At 46.1% G+C, this 15983-nt stretch overlaps 1 non-coding gene across 1 annotated transcript; it reads left to right on the top strand.

The window, feature by feature from the left end:
• The first annotated feature begins 15548 nt into the window (after nt 1-15548).
• On the top strand, nt 15549-15655 carry LOC128772575 (U6 spliceosomal RNA). Its single transcript, XR_008416753.1, has one exon. It is a non-coding gene; the product is annotated as a U6 spliceosomal RNA (small nuclear RNA).
• The last annotated feature ends 328 nt before the right edge of the window (nt 15656-15983 follow it).

Here is a 15983-nt window from a genome sequence, read left to right as displayed (position 1 = left end):
CTTCATACATGGTGAGTTTGTCTAGGTAGACATCACCAAAGAATCTCCAAAAACAAAATGAAAAAGGCCTTGGAATGAAAAAGTAAGCGTAAGAGGGAAGCAGAATATGAGGCCAATATACAAAAGTCAATTTCTTTCCTATATACCAGCAATGAACAACTGGAACTTGAAATAAAAGTACTCTTTACAATAACATAAAATGTGAAGTGTTCTAGCAAAGATGCCCAGAATCTGTATGTGGAAAACCATAAAACTTTTACGAAAGAAATAAAAGAAGATGTACGTAAGTGAGGAATAGTCCAAGTTCATGATTTGGGAGACTTGATATTGTGAAGATTGTCAATTCTTCCCGACTGGGTGTTTAGATTCAGCATAATCTGCACGCAAATTCCAGCCATCTATTTTGTAGATGTCAACAAACTAATTCTAAAACGTAGAAAGACAGAAGATTCAAGAGAGCCCATACAGTATTACAGAAGAGCAAACTTGGGGCTCGTGCTACCTTATTTCAAGCCTTATTCTAAAGCTATAGCAATCAAGACAATTCAATATTGGCAAAACAAGGCACACATAGAGGAACATGGTAAAGAGCCCAGAAACAGATCCGACAAATATAGTCAACAGGTCTTCGATGAAGGCAGTTCAGTGGAAAAGGGTAGTCTTTTTAACAACCGATCCTGACATTTGATACAATCAAATGTCTGTATGTGAAGAATGAACCTAGATGCACACCTTATGCCTTGAATAAGAACGAACTCAAACGGATTGGAGATCTTGTATTACTTTTTATCGCTGCTGTAGCAAATTACCACAAACTTAACACACGCAAATTTATGACCTTACAGTTCTGGATGTTAGAAACCCAAAAGGAGACTTCTTGGGATAAAATCAAGGTGCTGGCAGAGCTTCATTCCTTTCTAGAGGCTCTGGGGGAGAATTTTATTTTTTCCGTTTCCAGCTTTCTGGATTGCCCTAATTCTTTGGCTCATGGCCCTCTTCTGTCTTCAAGGCCAGCAATAGTTATCCTTGTATCGCATCACTCTGATCTGATTCTCCTGCTTCCTTCTTTCACTTATAAGAACCATTGAGATTACAGTAGGCCCACCCTGAGAGCCTGATAATCCGTAATAATCTCCCCATCGCAAGGTCCTTCACCCAACCACACCCACAAAGTCCCTAATTCCATGCCAGGTAACATATTTACAGATTCCAGGGTCTTCAGGAGATACTATTTTTGCCTATCAGTCTACTCTCTGGCTCCAAATCATCTCCATCCCACATGCAAAATACAGACGCCCCATGCCAAGTCCCCACAGTCTCAATCCATTACAGCCCTCAAGTACAAAACTTCACTCAAGTCTCATCAAATCAACATTCTCCAACCTTCTCATCTAAATCAGGCATGGGTAAGGCTCTGGGTATAACCCATGTTTGGCCACAGTTTCTCTCTATTGTTGTCTGCAATGTTTCATTTCCATTTTTATGACATTCTGGGACAGGAAAGATGATAAGAGTGGAGACAAAGATCAGTTAAGTGCCAGAGTTTGGGGAGGCAGGAGGATTGAATAGACGGAACATAGGGGAATTTGTAGGGTAGTGAAACTACTCTTTACGATACCATAATGATTGAGGGGTATACAACACGATGCATTTATCAAAACCCATAGAACTTTACAGAATTAAAAGTGGACTTTAATGTATGTAAATTGTAAGAAATCAACTAGGAGGTCAGTGGATGTCAGGATGGACTGTACATTATGGCAAATAAAAATGTAACTAACGTAACTGTATTAAAAATGTATTAGTTGGGGCGCCTGGGTGGCTCAGTCGGTTAAGCGTCCGACTTCGGCTCAGGTCATGATCTCGAGGTCTGTGAGTTCAAGCCCCGCATCGGGCTCTGTGCTGACCGCTCAGAGCCTGGAGCCTGTTTTGGATTCTGTGTCTCCCTCTCTCTCTGACCCTCCCCCGTTCATGCTCTGTCTCTCTCTGTCTCAAAAATAAATAAACGTTAAAAAATTAAAAAAAGTAAATAAAAATGTATTAGTTAAATTCACTGAACAGGATAGGGAAAAGTGGTGCTGACCTCAGCAACGTCAGAAATGAACGTGGACTGTAAGAGTAAAGGCAAAAGGAATTGTATGCTACTTAATGCCACTGCTCTTTAAAATGTAAATCGTATTCAACTGCCTTTTCTTTCAATGGAAAATTTCTCAACTAAAGACGCACAAGCCAGCATATGTTTTCAACTGGCAACATCTGCCTGTCGTCCTGGTGCTGTTGGGGAAGGACCCTATCCTGGCGGAGGATGGGGTGGGTGAGCCTGTAAGTCCCCAGAAGTAAAAGAGGTCAACCAAACCTGCCAAGGGGCCACTGCTGCCTCCTGTGCAATCTGAGCCAAATGTCAGGACCCCTGTAGCAGCCCCAGTAGATGAAAGGACCTGTACTTCCTGCCTCCACTTCTTCAAAGGGGGCCACCGGGGTCTGAGCTTCTGCCCTCTGTCTAGCCTGTGGCCTCCCGGGAACCAGTCAAACTAGAGCTTATTCTTGGGCAGCCATGGTTGAAGGTCAGATCTATGGTGAGCACCTTGGTGTTGCTGTAACCATGGCCACAGAGGGCACCCAGATCCCACGACCACGCGCCTTCCCACGAGGGCTATGAAATGGTGGTAGCTGCACAAATTCTTTCCTGTTCTTCTAAAGCAACTCAACATATGTGCCCTATGTGTTGAGCCCAAACCAAAGGCCGTGTGGCCTATAGCGTGGACGGCCACTTCAGGTACACAATGAGAGGAGAATTTGTCCAAGTCCCGAGGCCATTTTGACAAGCTGCACCCTTGTGGCCCAGACACACTGCTCAGCCTCAGTGGTTCACAGACATCTTCAGGCCCCACTGGTGAAGGCTGGTATTTGTCTCTCAAGTTTTGTGGGTTTTTTTGTTGTTTTTTTTTTATTTTTTCATGTTTATTTATTTATTTTTGAGAAACAGAGAGAGAGAGAGAGAGAGGGAGAGAGAGAGCACGAGCAAGGGAGGGGCAGACAGAGAGGAAGAGAGAGAGAATCCCAAGCATTCTCCGCACTGTCAGCCTAGAGCCCGAGGCGGGGCTCTGCCCATGAATCTGGAGATCATGACCTGAACCGAAACCAAGAGTTGGATGCTGAAACGACTGAGCCACCCAGGTCCTGTCTTTCAAGTTTTGACTTCACTTTGCTAGCACAGACCTTGCCATTTAGCACAGCTTAATGATATACCTTTTGGGGATTGAATCACGTTCAATTTTCAGCAGCTGCCTTATGAGGTTATATTTTCAGACGGTATAGGCTAATGTTGTGTGATCATAAAAAATCACCTATGGAACTTGTTAAATTGACAGATGTTCCTGGGTCCCCTCCCACTGGAGAATGTTTTTAATCGGCTTCCTGGGCAATTTTGTGATGCAGAGCCTGGTATCTAGGAAATGATATAGAAAGTGAAGGTTAGAATATTCTTTTCTAAGTTGTAGTTTCCAACTAAAAAAAAAAAATCGGAACGGGAGATTGGGAATCTGAAATTAAATGTTACAAAATGTCACAAGGAAGCCAAGAGACCCAATTCTCCAACCTACCCCTCACAGAGAAGGGGCTGGAACCCCTAAGGTGGAGGGGCTGATGGAGATCAGTCAGTTACAGAATGCCAGGGCAGGACTAGAGGCACGTCCTTCAGCATCTGGTTCATGACATCAGGCTTAAAGCCCTCCCGAGGCCAATAAAAATTCCCACTGGAATTAAAATAAGGACCTCCCAGTTCTCAAAGACACTGGGCAGTTTATTGTGCTTTGTGGGCCTTCCGCAGACGTTTCCAAAGATATCCAAATAAAAGCTTCAGAGTTAGCAACTCTGCTTGGGTGCCTTGCTTTCTCTTCCTTCCCCAAACCCTCTTTACTTCAAAACTTCATGCTCCCCCATCCCACTCACTGGATCCTTTTGTGTGCTTGCTTCCAGCCGCCTCTCTCTCTTTCACTTCTTTCGAGATGCCTACCCCATGGAGCTACCAGCGTGGGCTTGACTGTTACCTAGATGGAGCCTGGGCACCTGCCTGACAAACCAGGCAGGACAAAGGAGTGGGGTTCTGTTGGGGTTCAGGACAGTCACCTCTGGTCTCTCAGGGTATACTGCTTTCCAAACAGTCCACACACACTCTCTTGGACTCCAGAGCTCCCCTCTGGCACCAGGGAGACAGTGCTAAGTGTCCCCTGGGGTTGAATTACCATGAGGACTCCCTACAGAGGGTCTCTGATTTCTCCCTCCACCCTCACCATCATCTTAATGACAGAAAACGGGGGCACCTTTTATTGAGTAGTTACTGTTGTTCATTGGGTTGGTCAGTTTGTACACATTATTTCCAGGTGTCACAACAGCCCCATGAAAAGGCCGAGACAATGCAGGTCTGAGAGCCCATGAGAGACGGAGCCAGGACTGGACGGGGAGACGCCAGCTCGGGCTCTTGTCCCTGCGTCGAGCTCCCATCCTATCCGCAAACTGTAAAGAACATTGTTTAACTCCTATACATACTCTTGGCACATTTCCGGGTTTTATGTTCCTCCTGGAACTTTCCTCCCCAAACAGCTGTTCTTGATGACATCCCAACGTCTCATGACTGCTCAATACCCAAACCGTAAAGACTGAGGAAGAATCATGCATGTATTTCTCAATTACATCATAATGTTATGGGTACCTTGGGGCAAGAGAGTGGTAGGAGGGGCTAGGGCTGCGGGGACTCACAAATCCCATCAGTCTATTGGGCGGGGCAGGATATCTCAAGGGCCAGAAGGCCTCAGAACAGTAACCATGGTAACCAGCGTGTTCTGAGCTGGTAGTGATCTGTCAGGTAGTGTGTCGGATGCTTTACACCTGTGATCTCACTGGCTCGTCTTGGAGCCCCACTGTCGGGATCCCCATTCTCAAGCAAGGAAATGAAGCTTGGGAAGTTTTCAAAATGCCCCTAATGAACAGGGCTGCTGAGTATCAGAACCAGGATTCAAATGCAGGTGTGTCTGACCTCAAAGTCCATGCCCTTGAACTGTAGTAGACTCCAGCAACATTCCTCGAAGAGCCAATCCAGTTCGCTCTTCTCAGCAAATATTTCTTGAGCTTCTACTCTGGGATGGGTCCTGTGAGGCCTTGGGGGTACAAAGATGAGTAAAATATTGATCTCTCCATCTGTACTTAATCTGGGGGGGGGGGGTCAGACAGACACAATGACCCCGGATGAGCACAACACCTGTGGGTACAGATTAGACTCAGCATACCGTGGAAGGTGAGGGACAGGCAAGATTAATCCTTTCCCCAAGGGTGATAGATGGGCAGAGGAATGGAGCTCAACAGGTAGGGGTGCACCCCGGGCAGGGGCAAGACTATGCTCTCCCTCACGGCACGTCAGGCAGACACAGCCAGGCACAAGATACCACCTATCTGTATGTGCTTTAGGAGCAAGGTGAACAAAAGGAGAGAATGACTGCCTGGTGTGTGTGTGTGTGTGTGTGTGTGTGTGTGTGTGTGTGTGTGCGTCTATGTGTGTGCACATGTGTTTGTGTGCACGCCCACTCCTGCTCATGTGTGCACACTGGGGGAAAGGCAGGGGTGTGAGTGACGAGGCTGGAGAGAGAGGTGTGGGCCAGACTTGGATGATTCAAATGTTATCCAGGTCAATTGTTGGCATTTTATCTCAGAGACAATAGAGGGTTCTACTGTCTGAAAGAGTGAAAGATCAACACCATCACCGCCAGCCCTCTTATGTGCATGACTAAGTCATTGTGTGTCCCACGTTTCCCCCTTTTGTCTTTCCAGGAATCTTCTTCTTTTGCCTCCCAGTGGCCCATAGCCCACACCGCTTTCAGGCTTGACCAGCTCTCCTTCCCATTCCTTCCTTTTCTCTGGGTCTCTGCTGCTGCTCAGTACCTTGTCATTTCTCAGCTGGGCAATTACAAGAGTCCTCTAACTGGTCTCTGGCGTGGGTTGAACTGTGCCCCTTTAATATATATATATATATATGTATATATATATATATATATATATATACACACACATATATGTATACACACACACACACACACACACACACACACATATATATATACACACACGCACATATATATATATGTATGTATATGTGTATATTTAAGTCCTAACCCCTAATACCTGTGAAGGTGATCTTATTTGGAAATAGTCTTTGCAGACATAATCAAGTTAAGATATGGGCATGTGAGAGCAGGGTGGACCCTGAGTCAATATGGCCGGTGTCCTTGCAGGAAGAGGAGACAGTGCACGGGGAGAGTGCCATGGGTGATGTGCCTACAAGCCAAAGAACAACCATGATTGCCACTGCCCGAAACACCAGAAGCTGAGAGAAAGGCAGGGCACTCCCTAGAGTCATCACAGGGAGTTTGGCCCTGTCAGCACCTTGATGTTGGACTTCTAGCCTCCATAGCTATGCTAGAATAAATTTCTGTTGTTTTGAGCTCCCCCTCTTTGCAGTAATTTGTTACGATGGCCTTAGGAAGTTAATATAGTCTCCTTGTCTCTGTGTTGGCCCGCCACCCCCTGTCTCCATCCTCCGTGTATCAGAGTGAGCGTTCTAAATCACAAACTTAATGCTTTTGTCATTTTCTCATTTAAGAATGTCATTGGCTCCCTGTTCACTGTCTACCTCAACATAAAATCCGAAGCCCTTAGCCCCACCCTCATTTCTAATCTGTTCTCCAAGTGTACTACGGGGAGTTTGGTGTTCTTCTCTGATTGAAATGCCTGCTTCTCATTTTTTCTGTCTGTTGACCCTTCTTATCCTTATCTCAGCTGCAAAGTGGCCTGGGCTACATTACCTCCTGTGTGCTGTCTCCTACCGGTGCATATCTCTGCAATAGCACAAAATCACAGTCTTTTACCTGAGTCTCCCTGTCACTAATGTTGATCCATGAGATAGCTCCAGAGTATCTTACGTCTCTATCCTCAGAGCCTATCACTGGAATACAGGAAGTGAAGAACGATTATTTGTTTTATATTTTTAAGTATAAAACACTATTACGTGGCCGAGCAAATAAATAACCAGATGAATAACACTGTAGTTATTCAGGGAAAGTCAAGGATTCTATTGCCGTTTCAAGAGCATGATACGATTGGAATCAGAGCAAAGTACAACTTTCCACCCTTCCATTTGCCATCTGTGTGACTCAGGGTAAGTTACTTAACCTCTCTGAGATTCATTTATAAATAAAGAAGAGATAATGTATACATCATAGCATCCCTAAGAAAATTAAGCGAGATGGTATAAGCAAACGACAGGCTGGTGTAGGGCGGGAAGCCTGGTGCTTCCCTTTCCCAGCTAAAGCCTTGTGTTCACCACCTAACTGTGGATTAACATATTCCAAGTCTGAAATCTCATTAAGCACTGAACAGAAATTGCCTTTTGGTTGTTGTTGTTGTTGTTGTTGTTGTTGTTGTTGTTCTCTACGAGGACATGCATGAGCACAAACTCTGCAGTGGAAACTGCCCTAATTATTTATGCAGAACAATAGCAAAAGCCATGAGGAGGTCCATTTAAACACAGGAGGGGCAATTAATCACAGCCCATTGGAATATTGCTTTTGGTCTTGAACTCAATCTGCCTTACATACAGGAAATGAAATGCAGTAATTATCACAGTCACTTGAGACTCCAGAGTCCTGGCTTCAATTCCCAAATCCTTCATCATTTCATTTTGGCCATGTCCAGATGACGCCAAAACATCTGGCTAAAAAGTGAAAACTGCCATCAATTTCTCAACTGATAACTCACTGAATAGTTTACTTTTTTTTTTTTTTTTTTTTTTTACTGTGGTAAGATACACATCACATGCAATTTGCCATTTAACCACGTTGAAGTGTGCAGTTCAGTGGCATTAAGGGCATTCACATTGCTGCCCAGCCATCGCCACCATCCACCTCTGGAACTTTTTCAAGATGCAACTCTGTTCCCGTTCAACAGTCACTCCCCATTCCTCCCTCTCTCTAGCCCAAGGCAACCACGTGCTTTCTGTCTCTATCATTTTGACTGCTTTAGTTTCCTCACGTCAGTGAAATCGTGCAATATTTGTTTTTGTGTGTGTCTGGCTTATTTCACTTAATGTGATGTCCTGAAGGTTCATCCAGGTTGTAGCTTGTATCACAATTTCTTCCTTTTGGCGGCTAAATAATATTCCATTGTATGTATGTGTGTCTATATACACACAATGGAATATTATACATATGTATGTGTGTGTGTGTGCGTGTGTGTAATATATATAATATATATATACACATATATATACATTATATATATATGTGTGTGTGTGTATACATATATAATGTATACACACACCATTTTTTGGTCCTGTTTCAGGTATCGTGAACAGTGCTGCTTTGACATTGATGTACAAATGTCCGTTCAGGTCCTCGGTCTCACTTCTTTTGGGTACACTACCCAGAAATGGAGTTGCTGCCTCACAAAAAATTATATTTATTTTTTGAGGAATTGCCATACGGTCTTCAATAGCCGTTTTATATTCTCACCACGATGCGCAAAGCTTCCAATTTCTCTGCGTCCTCACTAACGCTTCTTCCGTTCCTTTTTTTTTTGATAGCGGCCATCCTAGGGGTGTTAATTTCGTTTTTCCTTTTTTCCATTTTTCCTGTTACCAGAATTCACGCTTTTGTATCATTCATCCAGCCAGCCATCCATTCATTCTCGCAATCCCTTCACCTATCATAAACAGACGTTTGTTTGCCCAGCTGGCCCTACCTTTGCTTCGTGCACTGAGTATGCTAAGTAATCCTGGATTTTCACTTTCTTGACCAGTTTGCCCTAAAAGTTTTCTGCAACCCAAGTGGGCATTTGCAAGGCACAGCCAATAAGGATCTGAGAAGGAGGAGACAGTAAAGGATGAGGAGCAGGGGTGACGGGGATCGTCCCCACGCCGATGATAGGATTAAGAGAGTCAGTGCCCTGTGTCTGAGTCAGACGCTGGCTTTGCCCGAGTCTCTGGCACTTTCTGCCTCTCAGAGGACCCTATCACTGAGATGGCTGTGAGCTTCTTGGGAGAATAGGCAGCCACATACCTGATTATCTGTGTATCCTCACGCTCAGTCAGGACCAACTTATAGTAAATGCTCAACCATTTTCTTCCAGGGGCGCCTGGGTGGCTCCGTTGGTTGAAAGTCTGACTTTGGCTCAGGTCACGATCTCACGGTTTGTGAGTTCGAGTCCCGCCTCGGGCTCTCTGCTGTCACCACAAAGCCCGCTTTGGATCCTCTGTCCCCCCCTCCCCCCCACCACCACTTTCTGTACCTCTCCTACTCATGCTCCCTCTCTTTCAAAAATAAATAAACATTTTAAAAAGGAAAAAAAAGAGTTTTCTTCACAAAAATAAAGACGTTTAATCAAATTAAGTAGATTAGTGAGTAATTAATACTCTTACACAAGCAGAGAAGACTTAAGAAAAGCAAACTAAATTTCTTGTCAAAATAACTCCATATGCAGCGTATTGTGTAAAACTTTTCTCTGTGTAATTTTACTTCATACGATTGTATTAATAGTAGCTTACTCGGTCTCCAGAGCTCTGGAAAGGTCCCCAAGGCTGTTATAAACGTTGATTTGAATCTAAACACTTAATTGCTGGTCTCGGCCCAGAGATGTGGCTCCAGAGGCTGCTGCCAGAACGGCCTGTCAGTGATGGATTGAGGTGTTTGTGGGCCCAGCCAGCCCGGGGCCAATGACTTCCGACAGAAAACGTGCCTGGTGGGGAGGAATGTTCAAGTTGCCGAACTCCTCAGTCTTGCCTGTGTTTTGCGTCTGGGCCCATTTTTGTTTACTCTTGAGGCGGCACCAGAGACAAAAAGGCCAAGCTGATCCTCGAGTGATAGGGACACAGTCTTCAGCTTTCTATTTTTTATCCGTTCTCACCAAGATCAGAAGCTCTGGGGTGACAGTGGCCTATTCCTGAACCTCCACAGGGTGAGCTCCCACCTGCCATGCTGGGAGCCAACAGGCCGTGTGCTTTTCCCATTTCTTGTGAGCAGAGGCATCGGCTGCCTTTGCCCCGGAATCTCTCCAAGAATGTTCACGTCGAGAACAGCCTGGGAAGACAGAGGTAGTGTCTGTCCCCTCCAGAGCAAAGGGCAGGCTTGCTGAATTGTCCGGGGTGGCAAAGATAATGTCTTTGTCAGGGGCAGGAGTCAGGGGCGCTAATCGCATATTATAAAAGATTCCCCAAGTGCGTGATTTCTCAGCTATGACGCGAACTCCCTGCACGTGCCGTAGCCACACGAAACTCTCGGCCTCGTCGACATGGAAGGTGGGGGCAAGGGGATCTGATGCAGACACTGATACTCATTCTGCCTGTGTCGTGAGCGCTAAGGCCCTTTGTCTCTGACTCAGGAGTGTTATATCTTTTGCCATCATCCTTGAAACTGTGGCCAGCCAACGTGTTATTTTGTAAGTAGAGGAAAATCACAAACCCTGGCTTCCGGATGCCCACTGCCTTCATTGGATATCAACCCGTTGTGTCTTGCTCCTCTCCTCAGGCTCCTCCTGTTCTCTACATGAATATTCTTGAAGAGATGCTGGGACAGAGGCAGCCAGTGCCTTGAATAGAGAGTGCTCAGGATATAGAGGGGGAGCTCTCCAACGTGACAGAAAGACACCGCCTCTCCTGGGTCAGAAGTTGGGAGGAAGGAACAAGACAAAGGGAAAACAAAGACACCAGACCTCAGGCTCCATAGCTCACCATCACGGCAAGGCTGGTTCTTGAGTCAGAGAACAGTCAGGACAGAGAAACCAGGTAGGAAGCTACTGGCAAAAAGGAAGCCAGCTGCTCAGTGTTCTGAGGCACTCCCACATCTACGTGGGTGTTTCTAAAGCCTTCTCTGACTGGCTGACCACAGACTTCATGTGGTTTTGCAAAGCCACTAAGCGTGCTCTTGCCTCAGGACCTTTGCACTTGCTGTTTGTTCTTTTTCCCTGAAATATTCCTCCAGCAGAGAGTCTCATAACTCGCCCCTCACCAATTCCAGGTCCCAGTTCAAATCTTTTCAAACACCACCGTAACGGAGAAGTCTTCCCTGATCACCCTATTTTAGACAGCTCCCTCTTGTCGTCAGCCTTGCTGGATACATGTCTCTCAACAGCATGTATCACCCTCTGACACACGGTGTATTTCATTTGCTTGCTCACTGTCTTTTTCTTCCCTCTGGACTGGGGCTTTGGTTTTGTTTGCTGCTCAGTCTCCGGCACCTGCAACAATTCGTGGCACAGAAGGGATCACTCGATAGGTATCAGTTGAGGGAATAAACGAATGAGGGTCCAGGCTCTTGACAGAAGCCCCACCTTGGCTCGATAGCAGATACAGTTCAGGCTGGGATGAGTGGCAGGTATCTAGATGGTCAGGCCCGAGCGGTCTTCCTGAGTCCCTGCGATCTAGGCCAGGCACGCGTGGGGTCCCGGAGCTCCCGTTTGCCAAAATAAGAGCGTGTGAAGTTCAGTGTGAACCAGCAACAGTCTAGTATTGGGAGGAGAGAGGCACTGAGGATGACAGAGGCCAGGGGCTCAGGCTGGGCCAGTGGCAGTCGCCGCAGGGGTGCCCTCCCTGCTGTGAGAGCAGCCCTTGGGGCGGTGTGCTGGCTGCAGGCAGACCAGACCCCACCTAGCTTCATCCCCCCACCCAGCTACATCCCATGGCGGCCACTGGCAGGGCCACAGCTCCTTGCCCCTCAGTGAGCTGCTGCTTCCCTTGTCCCAGGCCTTGCGCTCACACCCGGATCACCATTCGGAGAAGGAGGGAGGGAGCGACCACCGGAGTGAACAGCTGCACTCGGGAGTTGACTATTTATTAAAAGAGACTATTTAAACCAGAAACACAATGAGATGCTGTTTACCGGAAAGCCCCAGTTGCCTTCGATTGCTCCAGATCTCCACTCACTGTGGGTGGGGATTCAGGTAGAAGATTAAAACGGCCACAGGCGAGGCGCCTGTGTGGCTCAGTCGGTTAAGCGTTCGACTTCCGTTCAGGTCATGATCTCGCGGTTCATGGGTTTGAGCCCCCCATCAGGCTCTGCGCTGACAGCTCGGAGCTTGAAGCCCGCTTCAGCTTCAGTTTCTGTGGCTCCCTCTCTCCCTGCCCCTCCCCGGCTCACCCTCTGCCTGTGTCTCTCTCTCTCAAAAATAAACAAACAATAAAAAAAAATTTTTTTAAACAGCTACAGGAAAACGTAAACAAAAAAAGCAACGTTTTCTTTGTACATATGGGTGCATCGGTGTTAAATTTGGGACGGTTGTTACCCATGAGCCCTCCCTCAGAAGTGCCCCCCTTTGAAGCCAGGCTTCCCAAAAGAGCCACTTAGATTTCATTAAATACATTCCACCAGCCATTAGCCTGTTTGTAATTGTGTCCTCCAATGCCTGGAGCATTTCTCAAAGGGCATGGTTGTGGTGGCTCGTGAAGAAGGGAAGTGTTTCCTGCCCTATGACTCACTAGCAGACCTCTTTTGGAACTTTGCACGGATTCCCCAGTACTTTGGGGATCTCATTCGAGGCCCTGAATTGAGATATAAACTCTGAAAACAATTTTACTGTGCTCCAGATGAAGGAAAGGACCTCTGCTGTGACAGGCAGGACGGAAGAGGTCTCGGGGCTTCCTGGAGCCGGCCGAGTTTCTAGTTCATTCTCATAAGTGCCCCGCGCCAGAGACATCGGGCAGTATTTGGAGGGACTTTTGGCCCTGGTCTTTCACTAGCATCTCACAAACCTCCTGGACGTTAACACAGGCAGGTGCAATTGGGCCCATTTTACACAGGCGACTGAGGCTCAGAGACGACAAGGGGGTCCCCCCAGAGCGAAGAACAGGGGAACAGTGCTTTTTTTTTTTCTTGAAAAAAAAAGGAATAAAAATTTCAACATTTATTGAGAATCAACTGTGAATCAAGCAAAGAGAACAAAATCCTTGCTTTCAGGGAGGTAACGGTCAGGGAGGGAGGTAGTTCCCAAACAAGGTAATACGTAAAGCAGGCTGCCCCTCAGGTAATGAGTGAGGAGGGCTAACAGAACAGGAGGAGAAGGACTGGAAGGGGCTGTGGAGCTGGGGACACTGAACTGAGGAGCTAGATACTGTGGCCAGGGACAACCTCAGGGACGTGACTGTTTCCCGCAACTTTACTGAGGAATGATTGACAAAAATACATTTATTTATTTATGTATGTATGTATTTATTTATTTATTTTGAGATAGAGAAAGCACAAGCAGGGAGGGGCAGAGAGAGAGAGAGAGAGAGAGAGAGAGAGAGAGAGAATCCCAAGCAGGCTCCATGCTGCCAGCACAGAGCCCAATGGGGCGGTGGTTGGTGGGGGGGGTTGAGTTCGTGAACCGTGAGATCATGACCTGAGCCAAAATCAAGAGTTGGAGGCTTACCCGACTGAGCCATCCAAGCACCCGCCTTGTGTATATTTGAAATGTACACCGTGAGGATATGATATCCATATACATGGTGGAATGATTACCGAGATCCCGATAATTAGCACCTTCATCACCTTAAACAGTTAATTCCTTTTTTTTGGTTTTGTTTTTGTCTTTGTGTTTTGTTTTGTTTTAGGTTGGTAAGAACTCTCAAGATCTACGTTCAGCAACTTTCAGGTATACGCACCGTATCATTAACTATAGTCACCCTGTTATACATTAGATCTTGAGGACTGATTCTTTTTATAACTAGAAGTTTATGTTCTTTGATCTGCAGCCCTCTGTTTCCCCCTGCTCTCAGCCCCTCCCAACCACCATTCTATTTTCTGTTTCTATGAAAACTCACTAGCAAAACCCGCAAATCACCCTATTAAAAATAGGCAAAGAACCCGAATGGACATTTTTCTGAAGAAGACATACAAATGGCCTAGAAGTGCCTGAAAAAAATGCTCAACATCACTAATCATCAGGGAAAGGCAAATCAAAACCACATGAGGGGCACTGGGGTGACTCGGTCAGTCAAACATTGGACTCTTGATTTCGGCTCAGGGCATGATCTCATGGTTTTTTGAATTCAAGTCCTGCATCGGGCTCAGCGCTGACAGTGAGGATCCTGCTTGGAATTCTCTCCCTCTCTCTCTCTCTCTGCCCCACCCCCACTCATCCTTTCTTTGTCTGTCTCAAAATAAATAAATAAACTTAAAAAAGAAAACCACATTGAAGTGGCATTTGAGTAAAGATCTAAAGGAAATGAGAGAGTGAGACATGTAGCTGAGGCATGTGCCTACCTGAGGAAGAGGTCCCAGGCTGAAGGAGAAGCAGGTGCAAAGGCCCTGTGGTGGGGTAGGCCTGGTGTGCTTGAGGACTCAGTGTAGCTCACGGAATGCATGGGGGAGAGAGAGAGCCGAAGGAGATAAAACCACAGGTGTGAGTCGGGGGAAAGTCAGGGACAAATCACAGAGACACTGGAAAGTCGTTTGAAAGACCACAGCTTTCATCAGAGAAGTAGGGAACCACCGCAGGCTCTGAGCAGAGGTGTGATAGAATCTTTGAATTTTAACTGGGTCACTGGCTGCTGTGCAGGGAATATACTGAAGGAAAGAGGCAGCGAATTTTCTCAGCTTCATTTTTGCCAGTTCTAATTTCCTCAAAGGCTTTTTTTTTTTTTTTTTTTAATTCTGTGATGATGTGAATGAGAAGGAAAAGTATAGATGTGCAGGAGCATACCAAGGAGCGCCTGAAGCATGGGGCTCCTTGGTCAGGAGAGAAAAAGAGAAAATGAGATGGTAGTCGTGAAGGAGGAAGATGTTCGCCAAGCCTTCCCACCACGTGGCTGGGGCTCAGAGCAAAGGTGCACTCGCAACCCGGGACGTCAGTGCGTCTACAGCTGTCCTGTGCAGACAGAGGCTGCGTGGCTGCAACGTGAGATCACATCCTCCAGGATTAGCAGGACTTCTCAAAAAAATTCAGAAAATTATTCTCCTCTGATTAGTTTTCATCTCATCGTGGTTTGTTTGTCATTACTTTACCTGTTTTAGTCGAAAGTTCACAGCCTGTTTATATTCAGATATAAGCCCTTGAATCTGGGATTCTCAGGGGCCAAGTCTAAATGTTTTGCTAACTTGTATTGATGTTTGTCAAGAAAGCCACATCCTCAACTCAACAGGGCAAGGCTTTGGAACAAAATCTACTAAATCATTCTTCAGTCTGTTGGGACGAGGAGTCGATTTTCCTTCTTATCACAAAATCAAAAATATAGAACAGTGTGGTCCATGAACCCATTTTTACTTCCTAAGAATAAAACCAGTCAGGCCCAAGACGTGCTTGTGTGGCTGGTCCTCAGAGGAGGAGAGGGCGGGGTGTTCCCTGAGTGCTCTCGGGGAAGACGAATCTTGGGAACCTCTCCGTGCTCCCTCCCAGGTCTTTGGGACATGCTTGCAGAATCCGTTAACTGTCTGCGAATCGCTGTGATCTTCTGAGGCAGAAATATTTCCGGTCAATGTCACGTAAAACCTGAGCAAGATGCCCAAGCTTGAAAGTCAGATTTGGATGCCGAGGTGCTTGCTTTGAGAGCCCTTATATGAAAATTGAAATGATACGGAGAAGATTTGCATGGTCCCTGCATAAGGATGACGTACAAATCCGTGAAGTGCTATATTAAAAAAAAGAAAAAAAAATTGGCCCCTGATGGATTTTGCATGGCTGGTCTTCCTGGAGTTTGGGAGGAAAATGAGATTTGTGCCCTATATGAACATGGGAAGGCAATGTTTATAGCAGCACTATCAACAATAGCCAAAGTATGGAAAGAGCCCAAATGTCCATCATGGATGAATGCATGAAGAAGATGTGGTATATATATACAATGGAGTATTACTCGGCAATCAAAAAGAATGAAATCTTGCCATTTGCAGCTACGTGGATGGAACTGGAGGGTATTATGCTAAGCGAAATTAGTCAGAGAAAGACAAATATCATACGACTTCACTCATATG

The sequence above is a fragment of the Panthera pardus genome, unplaced genomic scaffold (assembly GCF_024362965.1).
Source record: "Panthera pardus isolate Hobbes unplaced genomic scaffold, ASM2436296v1 HiC_scaffold_22, whole genome shotgun sequence".
Lineage (NCBI taxonomy): Eukaryota > Metazoa > Chordata > Mammalia > Carnivora > Felidae > Panthera > Panthera pardus.
This window is presented reverse-complemented; position numbering and strand designations above follow the sequence as displayed.